The 19,265-nt window shown below is 50.0% G+C and overlaps 1 protein-coding gene across 1 annotated transcript in view; it reads left to right on the plus strand.

Annotated features, from left to right (window-relative positions):
• The first annotated feature begins 3,300 nt into the window (after positions 1-3,300).
• LOC308580427 (uncharacterized protein) overlaps positions 3,301-19,265 on the plus strand; it is a 33,049-nt gene continuing 17,084 nt past the window's right edge. Inside the window, exon 1 of the mRNA XM_081182026.1 lies at positions 3,301-3,371. The gene's annotated coding sequence lies outside the window, so the exon portion shown is untranslated. The remainder of the gene's footprint in view (positions 3,372-19,265) is intronic.

Below are 19,265 nucleotides of genomic sequence, written 5' to 3' on the forward strand. Positions count from 1 at the left end.
TTTCTTCACCCTTCCGCTGGTCACCAGAGGGTCCGAGGCGATGACCTCAAGGGCTCCCAACCCCACGGGGACCCCTCAGCCCCCACACCGTTGCACAAGCACCACACTCTACCCCAAGCCCCATAAATAAAGTGCCCTTTTCCCTTTCCTACACCGATCCGCTATTACGGGCGAAATAAGCCCAAAATCTTATGCCTTCCCTCCCGCTCTATCTTTACTATAGGTCGACCGTACGAAGCTGTATTCCCTATTCGTTCAATGGGTGCGTTCTACCCAATCAGAACCATGCATTCGCCTTGCAGAGCTAGCTCAGCGAGCTCCTGCACGCCTCATTTAACCTCTTGACAAGCTGCTGACGGCTCCCTGCTGGGAGAACAATGGAACCGAAACTTGTGAACTCATAAAAGTGTCAAATCTTGCTACAATGTATCCATGTTGTTTCCGACCTCAATTATCAATATAAAATGGACTAAAATCTTTAAAAATTTGTATAAGATCAACCACAACTCCGATTTTCTTGCTTCTGGTGCCAATCGGCTCAGTTTCTCTAGGACTCCATGACACCTCCCCTGTCTTCCATAATCCCTCAAGCGAAGTGTCACGTACTCTCAGGAAGAGTGTAATCCTATCAAATCACCCTGCCAAGCCTTTCCTCCGGGCAATGCCAGGTGGCAGACCATGCATACATGGACCATTGTCTTCTCATCACCGGTACTCAGGATGTGCTTATCTGCGCATATTTCCAGCTCTGCATATTCCCCCCTCCCTCCTCCATATGTTAATCCGGTGTAACCCAACCTCTCCGTAATGTATTCATGATGTAACTGTGATGTATTTTGCACTGTATTCTGGGACATGGAGGGAAGTTTTAAAAGTTCATGTCACCCCTTTCTCGGGGTTCAGTCTCGCCTTGAACCTGTTGCGCAATAAACTTGGGTCTTCTGCAGCTTGCTCCTGTCTCTGGCAGAGCTCATTTTCCTCCGCAGGGACCTGTGGACTTAGTCTGACGAGCTGGGGGGCAGAGCAGCCTCGCACCCAGATTTTACCGTAACACACTACAGAAAGTATTAGAAAAAATATAGGAATTTGGACAGGTATCACGTTTTAAATTGAATAAAAATAAGACTAAGCTCTTAGTGAACAATGTTTCAGAGCAAGACAAAAAGGAGATACAGCATAAGACACAAATATATATATCTGTTAAATATCTGGGAATATGGTTTACAGTTAAGAATATTAATATATTTAAAGATAACTGAAAAATTATGGACAGAAATAAAAAAAGAATTTAGAAATTTGCGGAAGGATGAATTTATCATTATTGGGCATAATTTCAGTAATTAAGATGAATGTATTGCCTCATATGTTTTTATTTCAATCAATTCTGGTGATAAGCAATATGAGCTGCTTCAAAGAATGGCAAAAATATATCTCAAGATTTATCTGGAGAGGGAAGAAACCAAGAATAAAACATAAATTACTAATAGATGTCAAAGACAGAGGAGGTTTCTCTCTACCAGATTTAAGATTACCGTATTTTTCGCTCTATTGGAAGCACCGGACCATAGGACGCACCGGACCATGGGGGGCGGGGAGAAGAATAGGGGGAATTTTTGTTGTTGTTGTTCTCGCCCTCAAAAACAAGGTGCGTTCAAGAGCAGGCCTTGCTGCTGCCCCCCAGCACTGCTTTCCCCCACTGCCAGCCTGAAAGATCCCTGAAGCCTTTGGAGCGCAGCTGCACTCCAAGGCTTGAGGCTTTGGGGACATCCTTGGAGCCTCCGCAGGGCGGTGTGGTGCCTTCACCCAGCCGCCCTGCGGAGGCATTGCGCAGCCATCCCGAAGCTGGAACAGCGAGTCGGAGGGCTGCGCAGAGCCCCGTCTCACTGTTTTGGCTTATGGGACAGCCTTTCAAGCCTCCGCAAGGCAGTGGGGTGCCTTCACCTCGCCGCCCTGCGGAGGATTTGCACAGCCATCCCGAAGTTGGAACAGCAAGACGGAGGGCTGCGCAGTGCCCCGTCTCGCTGTTTTGGCTTCGGGGACAGCAGGCTGCTATCCGCAAGCCTTGGGAGCCCGGCGGGAACTCCCGCCGGGCTCCGCTGGCTTGCGGAGAGCTGCCCAACTGTGCTCCCCGGGCTCCGGGCTGCAGGCAGCTATTCACAAGGCGGATAGCTTCCTGAAGCCTGGAGAACGAGAGGGGTTGGTGCGCACCGACCCCTCTCGCTCTCTAGGCTTCAGCGAAAGCCTGCATTCACTCCGTAGGACGCACACACTTTTCCCCTTCATTTTTGGAGGGGGGAAAGTGTGTCCTATAGAGCGAAAAATACGGTATATTATGAAGCATCTTGCATTTGCTGAATCCAGGATAGGATAACTTTAAAAAACGTAGATTTGTTAGATTTGGAAGGTCATGATAAAAGATTCCATTGGCATGTGGATTTATGATATCATAAGGCAAAAGCGCGGGTGGCGCTGTGGTCTAAACCACTGAGCCTAGGGCTTACCAATCGGAAGGATGGTGGTTCGAATCCCTGTGACAGGGTGAGCTCCCGTTGTTCGGTCCCAGCTCCTGCCAACCTAGCAGATCAAAAGCACGTCAAAGTGCAAGTAGATAAATAGGTACCACTCCGGCGGGAAGGTAAACGGTGTTTCCGTGCGCTGCTCTGGTTTGCCAGAAGTGGATCACTCATGCTGGCTAAAAGACCCAGAAGCTGTACGCCGGCTCCCTCGGCCAATAAAGTGAGATGAGTGGCACAACCCCAGAGTCTGAAGGCGGCCCTGTTTTGGGAAGTTTTTAATGTATGATGTTGTATTGTTTTTAATATTCGGTTGGAATCACTCCTGCAAATGTCATTTCATCAACCAATTTTCCTATCTCTATTCAAAGAGCCTCCGCTGCAGATTTCCAAATGTAACAATTCACTGATAACTGTATCTATCTACTGGCTCATTGGGAAAACTCTAGAAAGTCATATAACTTTCTCCATAAGCTCCCTCTTTTTTAAAAAAGTACCCATTGCAATGACACTGGACCAGCCTTTAGGGTTGTCTTAAGTTACTGCTCTAAACTCCTTCCCAGGACGAGAATTTTTAGAAATTCGGGGGGCGGGGGTCGCCCTTCGCTGCCCCTGCGGGGAATTGAACCCATGAATTTCTCACTCAATAAACGGGAATATAGGGCTTGCCGGCTGGGAAGGGCATTTCTGTTTGCGGGGGGGGGGGGCAGATCTTCTGCCCCTCCCTCTGGGTCAATGAGCTCCGCTTCCTAGAGAGGCAGGAAGGGAGTTTTATTGCGGGGGGGAGGCTATTTGGAGGGGAGGGGTCTCCATCCTCATTCGCGGAAGAGAAGCGGACTTGGAGAAGAGGAGAAAGAGGTGTCGCATATTGGGGGGTTATTGGGGGGTGGGAGAAGGATTTGCATTCCCTCTCCTTTAATGTACAGGGCATTTGGGAAAGGAGGCGGGAGGATGGGGGGGGAGAGACAGGAAATAAGGGAAGGGCTCCGCCCTTTTTCTGTGGGGAAGGGGGGCGGGACGCAGGCCATCCTGTTGCAAAGCGGGGTCCTCTTCCCCCAGGAGGGTTTGCATGGCAAGATCCTTTTCGAAGCGCAGAGATCAAAACATGGTGGGGGGAGGGGAGGGGGGCGAAGACACTTGAGACGAACCACAAAAGGGTGCCCCCCATGCACCCAAACTACAAAGGGATTTGCAGCCCTACCCTGTGCCTGTTGACTCAGAGGTCAGTCCTATTCCGTTCGAAGGGGGGGCCGCCCCATTCCACCTTGTGATGCTCCTCTCTGATCTGCCCCCCTCCGATATGTGCTGCTGACGCCCCTGCCTCAGTGGGGCGGAGATCGGGAGGGCAAGCAGGGGAGAGGAAGTGGAAGCAGCTGGAGAACAGAGTCGCCTCTGGATTGGGGGAGAGGGAGGAGATTTCGAATTGGGTGGGGGGTGAGAGATGGACAATGTAAAGGGAAATCGGCCTCCGGAGCTTCCTGAGTAAGAAGGAGGCTGATGTGAGAAGGAAGGGGGAAGCCCCCCAGCCCCCCTTTCAGAAATCCCAGTCTGGCCGGCTGAGGTTGCTTTGGCACAAAGGAAAGAGCCCTGTTGTGTTTCCCATGTTGGGGGGTGCAGTTGGGGAGGGGTTGCTATGCTGCTTTTGTTCCCCAAAACTGGAGGGAAGAGGCGCATTCCTGATTTCCTGAAGCATGAAAAAGCACCTTGTCAGTTTTCCTCCTGCTTGGCAAGGGAAATGGGCCCATGGATGGCAGGAATTGAAACTGATCAAGGTCTCAGGAGCCCTTTAAAAAGCTTCAAGGCAAAGATTGGAGGAATTAAAGAAATGCCCCCTCCCCAGCTGGACTTGGGGGAAAGAGGAAGGGGAATGAGTTTTTAATGCTGTTTCTTTCCAAAAAGAGGCTTCGCCATATATCCTCTTGGGACTCTGATTCTCGGAAAGGAGAATCAAAGCCCCCAGGGGTGGGAGATCTGGCCTGTCTTTCAGGATTGGCCCAGCGCAGAGGTGCTGAGGGACTTTCTCTGCTGGTTCTGGCAGCCTCACTCCTGCCTGGCCTCGTCCCCATCCAGGTTGCCAGGAGGGCCTTGTAATGCTGTAAGGTAAAGGTAAAGGGAGCCCTGACCATTCGGTCCAGTCGTGACCGACTCTGGGGTTGCGGCACTCATCTCACTTTATTGGCCGAGGGAGCCAGCCTACAGCTTCCGGGTCATGTGGCCAGCATGACTAAGCCGCTTCTGGCGAACCAGAGCAGCACATGGAAACGTCGTTTACCTTCCTGCCAGAGTGGTACCTATTTATCTACTTGCACTTTGATGTGCTTTCGAACTGCTAGGTTGGCAGGATAGTGTAGGTGATCTAAAACCCACCTGGGCAATGCTCACACCAGAACCCTGCAAGGTGGGCCAGGATGACAGCCTGTTCCATGTTTGGAACAGGGGTGGAGACCATTATCCAGCCTGAGGGCCATTTTCGCTCCTGAGCAGCCTTCCAGGGGCCTCTTTCTATTGATGGGCAAGACAGAGGACAGAGTTGGTGGGGCTATGGGGCTGACTCTGAGCTTTGTCCAGGAGCTGCCTGCCTTCCAGGGATTTTTCCCAGCCCCACAAAAAAACCTCAGGAGGCAGCTGGGAAACGTTGGAAAGAGGGTGTGGTGCTGGGGAAATTCCTGAGGGCCAGAGAGAGAGGCAGAAAGGATTTGAGGGCCAATTCAGCCTCTGGGTCTGAGGTTCCCCACCCTGCAGTTCAGGTGCTGTGCTTCCACCAGGGAGACCCAGTCTCCCATCCCCCTGCTCAGGAGGGATGCCCTGTGCCCAGTTTGGACCCCCTGATTATTTCTCCTCCTGTCCTTCCTCACAGTGTAGGGAAGATAAAAGGGGACACACACACACAGAGGTTCCTAAGAGGAAGGACTAGGGGGCCATAAGCTACTCAACTTCATATCTCTGTCCCCTAAACTGCAATCCATGTTAGTGCATAAAAGGTAAAAAAAGGTAATGGACCTCTGACAGTTAAGTCCAGTCGTGAACGACTCTGGGGTTGGAGTACTCATCTCACTTTACTAGCCAAGGGATCGGACGTTTGTCCGCAAACAGTTTTTCCGGGTCATGTGGCCAGCATGACTAAGCCACTTCTGGACCCTCTGGTTATTTCTCATGCTAAGAGAAGCTGCCCAGAGTGGCTGGGGAAATCCAGCCAGATGGGTGGGGTATAAATAATAAATTATTATTATAAATTATTAAATTATTATTATCCTGTCCATCCTCACAGTGTAGAGAAGATAAAAGGCTACACGCACGCGCACACACACACAGAGAGAGAGAGAGAGAGAGAGAGAGAGAGAGAGAGAGAGGTTCCAAAGAGGAAGGACTAGGGAGCCATAAGCCACTGAACTTCCTATTTCTGTCCCCTAAACTACAATCCATGTTAGCGCATAGAGTGCTCTAAATATTTCCTCTCCCCTTGGATGGAGCTTCTTCACCCTGGTGCCCCCCCAGGTGTTGGTTTTCCTCTGACTGCAAATTCTGCCCATAATTTAGGAGTTTCCCTTAATTTCTTCATTCTAAATGTATCAAAGGGTCAGAAACTGGTTTCCTGGGTGGCTGTTCGGAGGAATGACTGTAATGCTTTCTGCGAAGCTTCATTCAGAGTTTGGGATTTGATCCTAGAACTTTACAAACTGAAGCTGAATGTCCCCTAAAGGCTGAGGCAGCTTCTATTATTATAAAGTGCCTGTAGAAAGGATTACATCCTTCCAGTTCCCTGCCTTTCTAATTAGAATTTATGAGTATTAGTTTATTAGTACTGGTATTTGTACTTTGTAAAAGGAATGCTATTTGTGTTAATGTCTCCCACCCTAAATAAATCTGCCTTTCTGTGAACTGTTGTGAGACATCCAGGTATAAGGCGGTATATAAATTCAATAATAATAATAATAATAATAATAATAATTTCTGCATTATTCTCCTTAAAGAGCTCGCTGCATTGAAGCGCATCTTGTCAACAGCTGAGGGAGTCCCAGAAGTGGCCCAGTTTACGCCTCCTCCAAATCGCCTGCAGGCAGCGCAATGGCCTCAGAGGCACTGTTTGGACCGTCTCTTCTTAAAGGTGGAGTGGAAAGAGGAGCCAGGCAGCTTCCTCAGGTAGGGAAAGAGCAACAGGAGCAGGGAGGAGGGAAGAGGCACAGATGGGACCACCCAGCCTCCCTCTGTGTTGAGTGGGGATGATGGGGATCTAAAAGCAGCTCTGTCTTCTTCCTCTTCCAGGCCCTCTTGACCTTTGAGGAGGTGGCTGTGTTTTTCACGGAGGAGGAGTGGGCTCTGCTGGATCCTGGCCAAAGAGCTCTGCACAAGGAAGTCATGGAGGAGAATTATGAGATGGTGGCCTCTCTAGGTAAGGGCACATTTTTATTCCTCTTGGCTGTTAGACGTTGGAGGTGTGAATCTGCTGTTTGAGCCATTTATTCATGCTGTGTCTTCTTCTTTGGCGACCCCTCGTAGCCGAGTAAGATTGTCTTCCATCCACATGATCTTAATGGTGTGTCCATAAGTGACTGTGCAGTCCAATTCTGGATCCACACATCCTTTGGCAGTGGGGACATAGGTTTCTGGGCAGGAACGGCTAAGGGAGCTGGGCATGTTTAGCCTGGAGAAGAGGAGGTTAAGGGGTGATTCTAGGAGTTAATCACAGCAAGGTTTTGCCAAACATGCTTTCCTCGTAGCTTGTTTCTCCCTTTCGTCCTGAGTTTGTGCTTCTTCAAAGTCCATGAAGCCTTTGGTAAAGCTATTTTCCAGTTGGCACTCTTGCAAGCCCGTGGTTCCCAATTTTCTATGCCTATACTTCATTTTTTTAGATTAGCCTTCAGAACATCTTGAAACCACTTTAGTTGTCCACCTGTATTTCACTTTCCATTCTTAAGTTAGAAATAGCATAGTTGCTTTGGAAGACAATAATCAGGCATCTGAACAACATGACCAGCCCAACGAAGTTGATGTTGAAGATTGTAGTTCATAAACGCTGTACTCTTATCAGTAGGTAACTTCATAAGCTGATATTGTGGTATGAATTCCCCCAAAAAAACTAAAATGGGAAAATCTACAAAGAGACTCACGGGTTAATAATGGTGTTATGAGGTTTCCTGGTCCACGTCATTTATTAGCTTTTAATGGGCCAGCAGATACTTTGTTGCCTCTGCTTCAAAAGTTTAATATTTTTGTATATTTTTATAGTCTTATAAAGTAATATCTCTGGTTACAAACCGTCCTCCTTGCGAAAGCTTCGGCTTACGAGCTCTGCTAACCCGGAAGTAGGTTTCCTGGTTGCGAACTTTGCCCCAGGATGCGAGCGGAATCGCCCCATTAGCGAAAGTGTGCCTCAGGTTAAGAAAGGTTTCAAGTTGAGAACGGACCTCCGGAACCAATTAAGCTCATAACCAGAGGTACCACTGTATTACTAATACAGCACTTATGTTTTACTTATTCCTCATAGAGCGGCTCTGATACTCAGGTCTGAGCTCATCTCCTTGCTTGGAACTGAAAAACACAGGCATGTTGTCCTGAACAGATTGAGTGTTACATGCTTCCACTTTGCTGTGAGACTGTAACTTTGTATGTCGCCTTTCAGTGTGTAGGAATATAAAACCAGTCTTGAAAGACCTACATTGGCTCCCAGAACGTTTCCGAGCACAATTCAAAGTGTTGGTGTTGACCTTTAAAGCCCTAAATGGCCTTGTCCCAGTATACCTGAACGAGCGTATCCACCCCCATTGATCTGCCCAGATGCTGAGGTCCAGCACTGAGGGCCTTCTGGCAGTTGTGAGAAGCAAAGCTATAGGGAACCAGGCAGAGGGCCTTCTCGGTAGTGGCGCCTACCCTGTGGAACGCCCTCCCATCAGATGTCCAGAAGAGGAGGTTAAGGGGTGATATGATAGCCATGTTCAAATATATAAAAGGATGTCACATAGAGGAGGGAGAAAGGTTGTTTTCTGCTGCTCCAGAGAAGCGGACACGGAGCAATGGATCCAAACTACAAGAAAGAAGATTCCACCTAAACATTAGGAAGAACTTCCTGACAGTAAGAGCTGTTCGGCAGTGGAATTTGCTGCCAAGGAGTGTGGTGGAGTCTCCTACTTTGGAGGTCTTTAAGCAGAGGCTTGACAACCATATGTCAGGAGTGCTCTGATGGTGTTTCCTGCTTGGCAGGGGGTTGGACTCGATGGCCCTTGTGGTCTCTTCCAACTCTATGATTCTATGATTCTATTCTATGTCAAAGAGATAAACAACTACCAGACTTTTAGAAGACATCCGAAGGCAGCCCTGTTCAGGGAAGTTTTTAATGTGTGACATTTTAATGTATTTTTAATCTTTGTTGGAAGCTGCCTAGAATGGCTGGGGAAACACAGCCAGATGGGCGAGGTACAAATAAAGTATTATTATTATTATTATTAATATTATTATTATTATTATTATTATTAAAAAGAGCCATTTGGATTAGAATGAGGGCCCATCTTTTCCAGCAGCCTGGTGCAGGTTTAGGTGATGTGTACAGTTGGTTGGAATGTATCAGGAAGAAATTACAGATCAAGGAGGAAGGAGAAAACTGAATACAGAGGTGCAGCATTTTCACAGGAGGGGGAAAGTGTCTCCCTCTCGATGTGGCTGCACTACAACTCCCATCATCCCTGGTCATTGGCCATCTTTGCTTGGGTTGATGCTGCTTAGAGTTCCACCACATCTGGAGGGCCATAGATGCCTCACCTCAGCATAGAAGTTTGGCTTGGTGCTCAGTGTTACATGGGAGTTGAAGGTAGAACTGGATACTAAGGGTTCTTGAGACTATTATCATATGTCCTTTCCTTTCCTAAAACTTTGGTACATAGAAGAGGGAGGGATACTGGAAGTGTTAAAATCAGAGAAGGTGCTGATTGGCCTTGCTGTGTGTTAAGTTCTCTGGTTCTCTTCCTTGAATACCTAACAATATTTTCTTATCTCCCACCCCCGATACTTAAAACCAGGTGATGGAGAAGGCAATCAGAATTTCGAGGGGCCATCTGTAAAGTACTTCACTGCGAGTGAACACCTTAGGACACATCTTCAAACTAACACTGAGGAGAAACCCTTTAAATGTATGGAGTGCGGAAAAAGCTTCAGTGAAAAGGGAAAACTTACCATACACCAACGGATTCACACAGGGGAGAAACCATTTAAATGTATGCAGTGTGGAAAGAACTTCAGACAGTCTTCACACCTTACCGTACATCAACGAACTCACACAGGGGAGAAACCCTTTAAATGTACGGAGTGCGGGAAGTGCTTCAGTGAGAGTGGAAGTTTTACTCTACATCAACGAACTCATACAGGGGAAAAGCCATATAAATGTATTGAGTGTGGGAAGTGTTTCAGTGAAAGTAGAAAACTTACTGTACATCAACAAATTCACACAGGGGAGAAACCCTTTAAATGTACGGAATGTGGAAAAAGCTTCAGTCAGAGTGGAAGCCTTACTGTACATCAACAAATTCATAGAGAGGAAAAACCATTTAGATGTTTGGAGTGCGGAAAGAGCTTTAGTCAGAGTGGAAGCCTTACTATACATCAACGGAGTCACACAGGGGAGAAACCATTCAGATGTATGGAGTGTGGGAAATGCTTCAGTCAGTGTTCACACCTTACTAGACATCAGCGGACTCACACAGGGGAGAAACCATTTAAATGTATGGAGTGTGGGAAGGGCTTCAGTCACAATGGAATACTTACTGTTCATCTACGAACTCACACAGGGGAGAAACCATTTAAATGTATGGAGTGTGGGCAGAGCTTCATTCACAATGGAATCCTTACTGTACATCAACGAACTCACACAGGGGAGAAGCCATTTAAATGTATGGAGTGTGGAAAGACCTTCAGTCAGTGTTCACACCTTACTATACATCAACGAACTCACACTGGGGAGAAACCATTTAAATGTATGGAGTGTGGGAAGGGCTTCAGTCACAATGGAATACTTACTGTACATCAACGAACGCATACAGGGGAGAAACCATTTAAATGTATGGATTGTGGGAAGGGTTTCAGTGAGAGTGGAGCTCTTACAAGACATCAACAAACTCACACAGGGGAGAAACCATTTAAATGTATGGAGTGCGGAAAGAGCTTCAGACATACCTCACACCTTACTCTACATCTACGAACTCACACAGGGGAGAAACCATTTAGATGTACAGAGTGTGGAAAGAGCTTCAGTCGGTGTTCACATCTTAATATACATCTACGAACGCACACAGGGGAGAAACCATTTAAATGTATACATTGTGGAAAGGGTTTCATTGAGAGTGGAGCTCTTACTAAACATCAACGATCTCACACAGGGGAGAAACCATTTAAATGTTTGGAGTGTGGGAAGTGCTTCAGTAAGAGTGTAACTCTTAGAAAACATCAGCAAACTCACAGAGAAGCAACTGTTTAAATGAAAGTGTTTAATGTGTTTCACTTATAGTGGAGTTCTTAATCAACACCTATGGACTCTCACAGGGGAGAACCCATTTAGATGTATGGAGTGCTCCAAGTTTTCCCCACAAAGTTCACTTTGTGCTTCATATCAACAAACTCAGATAGGGAAAAATCAGTGGTAAATGCATGGGGTATATTTGATGTTCTGGTGTTTGTATGGAAAGTTGTACATATATGTATTAAAGCAATGAAGGTAATTTCTCATAATTGTAAGTATAATGATAAAGCTAGTGTACTGTTAGGGATGTGCAGAATGCGAATCTGGAGTGCTCATTGAGAGTGAGCATGTGCTGAGAGTCTGTTGATATTTGGTCTTTGGCAGATAGAGTTGGGAGTGGAGAGTTGTGAAAAGTGCAGTACGACAGTAGTGTTTAGGAAGCAGGATTGGCTCTGGAATCCTAGAACTGAAGAGTTGAAAGGGACTCTTAAGGTCTTCTAGTCCAGTTCCCTGTTATAAGAACAGCAGCATAAAGCCCATTTTTATAATTGCAATAAAGGAACAATTAAAACACAAAATGACTGAAAAGTAATTATGAAACCTTACTACATTGTTTAGATTTTATAAATTCATTGTTTTACCTTCCCTTCTCATTCATGGGTACTTTAACTGCAAAGGGGATAAAATCCCAGGTGGCAGCCGGAATAAAGGAGGTGCTGAGGGGGACAAACAATATGGGGAGGGAAGGTGGCACAGGGGAATGTGGGCATTGCCAGTGGTTTCAGCAGAGTCATTTGCCTGCAGACAGAGGAATCTGTGCCCAAGTAATTGGCCCATCTTTCAGAAATCGAGATGATCTGGCAGATCTGCAAATCTATTCTGAAGCAGCTTGCCTGAGTTGGTTAAAAGAATGGATTACATTGGATATTGCAGACATCCTGGACCTAGAATGCCAGGATTTAAAATTTTGCTGGCATGCATGTTTATGTTCTGGTGAGGCAAAAATTTACAAAAGCTTTAGAAACCATATTGTAAGGAAGAATTTGAATAGAGTTTGGGACAAATATAAAATTCTATTGAAAATTAAAACACCTTTACGGCTATCTCCTATTGAGGCTATTACAATAAAGACAGGTAATATGGATAGACAATGGGCGATTTACATGGAATTGTAAATTACAGGCCCATGTTTCAGAAATCTGTAGAAAGAGCAGGCAGTATAGGAGACTGAAAACAGAGTTCATCTGGAGCTGCTCCTCCCTCTGCTGTCATTGAGCATTTGCCCATGACATGAAGCAGCCACAGCAGGTCCTGGAAGCTGCCCACAGTTGGACTTCACCCCCAAAGGCCCCCTCCTCCATCGTCTCCTGAGACAGACGGATGCCAACAGGGTCTCTTTGCCTGCTAGGATTGCACCTGGGACCTCCTGCATGCAAAAGCATTGAATTCAAGACCTTTTAAAATAAATCATTTATTCAAAATAAATACAGCTTTGTCCACTGCCATAATATCACAGAATGATCACTCTGATCCTCAATCCCAGATCATAGTATTGTTTGCTCCCCCAATACCTTCAGTAAGAACCCAACTACCAATCTGTTTGGCTAGACATTTCCAATCATATCCCCTCCACAAATACCTCCGTGGTGGTGGTGATGATAAATAAATACTAAATAATTTTTTATTTATATCCTGCCCTTCCCAGTTCAGAAAACCGGGTTCAGGGTGGCTAACAACAAATTTAAAACACTTAATTGATGCAACAAAAAACTGCATAAAATGCGAATAACAATAAATTCAGAAATAAAACTCATTCCGAATCTGACCGGACGTGGGTTAGACCTCAACATTGAGCCTACCAAGTAGCGATAGCGACGGCGAATAAGACTTTCTTCACCGCCTCTATTGCATCTGCAGAAAATAGTAGCAGGAGACTCTTTCAGGTGGTCCGCAATTTAACGGAACCACCTTTACCACCGGGGCCTTGTAAAGACCCCAAGATCTCCTGCAATGATTTTGCAAAGTTTTTTGCAGATAAAATCACTCATATTCGGAAGGAGCTAGACACCACCGTGGGAGCAGGGCTGGGGCGGGAGAGTGCTGGAGCTCTGTCTGGTCAAGTTGCATGGAATCAATTTCAATCCGTTACCCCCGAGGATGTGGACAGGCTGCTTGGATGCGTGAAACCAACCACCTGTCTCCTTGATCCTTGCCCATCCTGGCTAATAAAAGCAAGCCGGGAAGGGCTGGGCGATGGGCTCTGCGGGGTGGTGAATGCTTCCCTCTGTGAGGCAACATTCCCAGATCCGCTGAAAGAGGCGGTCATTAAACCGCTTCTTAAAAAACCATCTTTAGACCCGGCCAGTACGGCCAACTATCGCCCAGTCTCAAATCTTCCATTCTTGGGCAAGGTGATTGAGCGTGTGGTTGCTGAACAACTCCAGGCACGCCTGGAGGATGCGGACCATTTGGATCCCTTCCAATCGGGATTCAGGCCTCACCATGGGACTGAAACTGCCTTGGTCGCGCTGGTTGATGATCTCCGGCGAGCTAGGGACAAAGGTGAGAGCTGTTTCCTGGTTCTGCTGGATCTCTCAGTGGCCTTCGATACAATCGACCATAACATCCTTTTGGACCGTCTAAAGGGGCTGGAAGCTGGGGGCACTGTTATACAGTGGTTTCGCTCCTTCCTCCTGGGCCGTGTTCAGAAAGTGGTGGTGGGGGATGAGTGTTCAGACCCCTGGGCTCTCACTTGTGGGGTGCCTCAGGGTTCCGTCCTCTCCCCCATGCTTTTTAACATCTATATGAAGCCGCTGGGAGAGATCATCAGGAGGTTTGGGCTGGGTGTTCATCAGTATGCGGATGATACCCAGCTCTACCTCTCTTTCAAATCAGAACCAGTGAAGGCGGTGAAGGTCCTGTGTGAGTGCCTGGAGGCGGTTGGAGGATGGATGGCGGCTGTCAGGGGTTTAGGAGCAGAGGCACGGGCAAGGGAGGAAACAGAGAGCGAAGGGGAGGAGGCAGAAGAAAAGATGAGTGATGACGACGACCCGAGATCTCCTAGTCTTTCCAGTGAATCAGAGGATTCACAGAAAGGAGCACCAGTGGCCAGGGCAAGGGGGGCACCCCAGGAAGATAGAGCCAGAAGGGACTCAGGGGGGAGCAGCTGGAAATCGGGACCAGCGTCACCGCCAGGAAGCAGGGAAGAGGAAGGGAGCCAGGGGGGAAGCGCTGGCAGCTCACCACAGGAGGGAGGGCATGAGTCAGGAGTGGCCACACCTCCATCGGGGAGCGAAGAAACGGTTAAGAGGAAGGTGGAAGGTTGGGCGCGCGCGCCAAGTTCAAATGCAGAGGAAGGTGGCGCAGTAAGCAGCCCCGAAAGGGAACCAGGTCCTAAAGCCCGGCGCAAGGAGGCAGGAGGGTCCGGGTCAGCGTCAGAAGAATCCCGGAAGGAGGAGGCCCCGGGGGGTAGAGGGACCCAGAGGAGGACAGTCAGGCGGAAAAGGTGGAGCAAGGCTAGGATATTAAGTTGGTGCTCACGGGGCGGAGACTCAGACGGAGCTTCGCCGATCTAGCTACTAGACGTAGAGTTTGCGCGCAGCAGCGTGAGAATGGAAACTGTAATTCAATAAAGACTTTTACTTAATGATCGCTGGCTAGCGTGATCCTCTGTGAGCTAGGATCTTCAAGCAGCTCTGACAGTAAGCTCCGTCTCCTCATTGTGGGCATCTACAGCCTCGAGGAGGGGAGAGAAACAGGTGCCTACTAGCGAGCTCACGAACGGCAGACGACATGACGGCTGAGCAGCAGATAGAGGACCTCAGAAAAGCAGTGGCACAACTGAACGCCGAGGTTCTCGCATCCAGGAAGAGAGAGGAGGAGGCAGCTGCCGCCTGCAGGGATCTCCAGGTCAGGTTAGACGTGCTGACAAAGCAGACACCCCGGCAGGAGGGAATTGGGTTGGCGAGACGGGCAGGCGGGCTAGTCTCTCACTTCGATGGGAACCTGCAACAGTATCCCAACTTTAGAGCCGACGTACTGTGCGCACTGCAACTGCTGCATAAAGACTTTAGAGATGAACAAGAGAGAGTGGGGTTCATCATGTCCCATCTGCATGGGGATGCGAAAGCATGGCTACGCAATTTATGGAGAGATAAGGATCCGGCGCTCCAGAATGCGGATGCCTTTATTAAAGCGATGGATGGGTGCTTTTTATCAAGTATTGACGTGGATCTTGCACGGAAGGAGGTGCATGGGCTGAGACAAGGGAGGGCCAGCGTCAGGCAGTATCATGCCCGCTTTTTCGCCTTGGTCAGTGCCCTGGAATGGGACAGAGATTCGGCTCCTGTAAGAGACCTCTTTTGGGAGGGGCTGCACAACTCGATTAAAGATGAGATCGCGAGGGGGGAGAGACCCCGAACCACCCAGGAGGTTGTTCAGAGGGCACTGGCAGTGGGGGTGAGGCTGGAAGGACGTCCGTGGAGCAGGGACGAAGGGCGTGGAGGGCGCGAACCAGCCGGGGGCCCCTCCTTCCTTCCCAGAGAAGCAGCGCGGGCGCAATCCACGCCTCCGCCAGGAGGAGGAGCCGAACCTATGGAGGTTGGAGGTGCAAGGGCTCAGTCAGCAACCAGAGCCCTAGCACCGGCAGCAGTGAAAGCGAAGCCTCCTAGAGGGAACAGGAAGTGTTACGTCTGTGAGGAACCAGGGCATATGGCAAAAGAGTGTCCCCAGAGGCCCCACAAGCTCACTGCAGCCTCAGCAATGGTGACTGCAGCAACGCAGCAAGGAGGACCACAGCAGGGAAACGACGCAGTCTGGCTGGAGGAAGAGGCACTGGGGCCCAGCCAGACGTGTTAGTGACGCAGTCCCCAGAAATTTTGCAGCCCGTGAACCCCCTCCCGCCCAAACCAGTAGTGCGGCTCACAGCATCTCTCCAGCTGCCCAATGGAATCACCATAGACGTGCCAATCACCATCGACTCAGGCAGCAATGCGGACTTTATAGGGCAGGACTTTGTCGACAGGCACGCTGTGCAGTTGCTGCCAGCCACACTGCCCCTGCAGGTTGTCACGGTGGATGGCAGGGAGCTGCTCGGGGGGCAAGTGGTGAAGCAGACGCCACCAATGGTGATGCGACTTGGGAATCACAGAGAAATCATCAGCTTCAACGTCACTCAACTATCTGACACGCCCGTTGTATTGGGCATGAGTTGGCTGGACAAGCACAGCCCAACGATGGCTTGGTACCAGAGGCAGCTGACCTTCGGCTCTTCCTTTTGTGCTGAACACTGCATCGTGCCCAGGCAGGAAGGAGAGGAAGAGGAATCACAGCTGCTGCTAGGCACGCTGCAAGCGATTCCCCACAAGTACGCTGAGTTTTTGGAAGTTTTCTGCGAGAAGGAGGCAGACAGGCTACCCCCTCACAGACCATATGACTGCAAAATTGACCTGCTGCCGGGGGCGGCGCTGCCTAAAGGGAGACTGTATTCCATGTCAGAGGACGAACTGCAAGAACTCAAGGAGTTCATTGATCATAATTTGCAGCGCGGCTTCATCCGGGAGTCCAAGGCAGTGGGGGGCAGTCCCGTATTCTTTGTTAAGAAGCGGGACACGCCCCAAAAGAGACTCGTAGTGGATTACAGGATTTTGAACAGTGTGACTAGGCCATCGGACTTCCCCATGCCCCGAATTGACGACCTCCTCGCGAAGGTACGGAAGGGCAGAGTGTTCACCAAGTTGGACCTGCGGGGGGCGTACAACCTCATTCGCATGCGGGAGGGTGATGAGTGGAAGACAGCCATGTTCACGCCCCTGGGGACCTACGAATATAGAGTTATGCCTTTTGGATTGCAAAATGGCTCCCACGTTTTTCAAGCATTTATGCATCACGTGTTGGCGGGACTTCTCTACAAGACGTGCGTCTGTTTCTTAGATGACATCCTGATCTTTTCGGAGTCGCAGCAGGAGCATGACAAGCACGTCAAGGAAGTGCTGAGCAGGCTAAAGCAACATAGGCTCTACGCCAAGCTGGAGAAGTGCCAATTTGACGTGACGGAGGTGGATTTTCTGGGCTACAAGCTGTCTGATAAGGGGCTCGCCATGGACAGCGCCAAGGTTCGAGCGGTGTTGGATTGGAAGAGCCCGCGCAACCGGAAGGAGGTCCAACGGTTTGTCGGCTTTGCGAACTTCTATCGCAAGTTTATCAAGGGCTTCGCGATGCAGACGGCGGCCATCACAGACACGCTTAGCTCCAAGAAAAAGAAGTTCATTTGGACAGAGCAGGCGGAGCAGTCCTTTCAGGCACTCAAGCGTCTCTTCGCGTCGGAAGAGCAGCTGCTTCATGTCAACCCCAGCAAGCCGATGAGGGTGGAGACAGACGCTTCGGACAGAGCCGTGGGGGCGGTCCTGCTGCAGAAAGACCCGCAGGGGGTGTGGCGACCGGGAGCGTTTTACTCCAGGAAGCTCAGCAAGTCCGAGCAGAACTACACCATATGGGACAGGGAGTTGCTGGCCATTCATGCAGCGTTCAAGGCGTGGAGGCACTTTCTGATCGGCGCCAAGCACACGGTGCAGGTTTGCACGGACCACAAGAATCTAGAGCACTGGCGCACGGCACAGTTCCTGAACCAGAGGCAGATACGTTGGGCTGAGTTCTTTGCGAACTTCGACTTCCGAATAGAGTATGTCCCGGGGGACACCAACATCATGGCAGACGCTCTCTCCCGTAAACCACAGTATCTGGAGGACGCAACACCAGCGGCCGCCATGCACATCTTCGCACCGACAGTGTGGGCGTGCGCCGCGGCGACCGTGGACCTAGAGGCGGTGCGGCGAGCGTTGCAGGGGGACTCCTTCGCACAAGCAAAGATGGCAGAGGTGCAAAGGGGCAAGGCAGCGGCCGACGGTTTCCAGCTAAGAGATGGATTGCTCATCCGTAAAGGGGCCATCTACGTGCCGGGAGACGAACTTCGAGCCAAGGTGTTGCAGCAGCTGCACGACGCGCCCACGGCCGGGCACTTTGGCAAGGAGAAGACGGTGGAATTAGTAGCCAGGGATTTCTGGTGGCCTGGAATGAGAGGGGAGGTCGCAGACTACGTGGCGAGGTGTGACACCTGCCAGAGGGCCAAACCAGTGCACAAACCGCCGGCCGGACTGTTGGAACCGCTGCAAACTCCGGTCGAACCTTGGGAAAGGGTGGCCCTGGACTTTGTCACGGATCTGCCCAGCTCAAGGGGCAAGACGGCAGTGCTGGTGGTGGTGGACCTGTTTTCCAAGATGGCGCATTTCATCCCGTGTGCTAAGGTGGCCACGGCGGAGCAAACCGCCAAACTGTTCATAGACCACGTGTTCAAGGTTCACGGTCTGCCACGGTCTATTCTGTCCGACCGCGGGCGGCAGTTCATCTCGAACTTCTGGCAGAAGCTGATGGGCTTCCTGAACGTCAAGATCAACCTGGCGTCGGCGAGACACCCGCAGACCAACGGGCAAGCGGAGCGGGTCAATGCCATCATGCAGCAGTACCTGAGATGTTATGCAAATCAACAGCCTGCGACGTGGGTGGATTACCTGCCGCTTGCAGAGTTCGCCTACAACAACACGAAGCACGTATCCACGGGGGTCACGCCGTTCTTCGCCAACAACGGGAGGCACCCCAGAACCTTCCCGGGACTGGAAAGAATGGGGGAGGGGGAGCCGCAGACAGCAGATGCGTTCGCGTCGGAGCTGCAGGAAGTCCACGATCAGCTGAGGCGCCACCTGGAGCTGGCCAAGCACGCATACAAGGTACAAGCAGACAAGCACAGAAGGGTTGGAGAAGAGCTCCACGTGGGAGACTGGGTTTGGTTAGCGGCCCACGCAGTGCCGGCCAGGTCGTTGGCCAAGAAGAAACTAGGGCATAAACAACTGGGGCCCTACCAAGTCGAAGAGCAGGTCAACCCGGTAGCTTTCAGACTGGCACTTCCGGAGGGTTCCAGAATGCATCCGGTATTCCACAGATCGGTGCTCACTCCCTACAAGGCACCGCACAGGTTCCAGGAACTCGGAACGGCGCCGAGTCCGGCCAGAGACAGAACAGGGCACGCGGGAGCGGCACAGAAGGAGCGCATCAACGAAGTCACGGAGATTTTGGACTCCAGATGGGGGGAAGAGGGGGTAGAATACTTTCTCGCCAAGGAGGGCACCCCGGCCAGTGCGAACAGCTGGGTGCCGGGCTACGCCTTAGACGAACCTCTGCTCAAAGACGAGTTTCATGCCCTCTTCCCACATAGACCTATGCCAGCAGACTTTTTCGACGACTGGCTTTTCACGCCC

Source organism: Podarcis bocagei, assembly GCF_964188305.1.
Source record: "Podarcis bocagei genome assembly, chromosome: 2".
Taxonomy (NCBI): domain Eukaryota; kingdom Metazoa; phylum Chordata; class Lepidosauria; order Squamata; family Lacertidae; genus Podarcis; species Podarcis bocagei.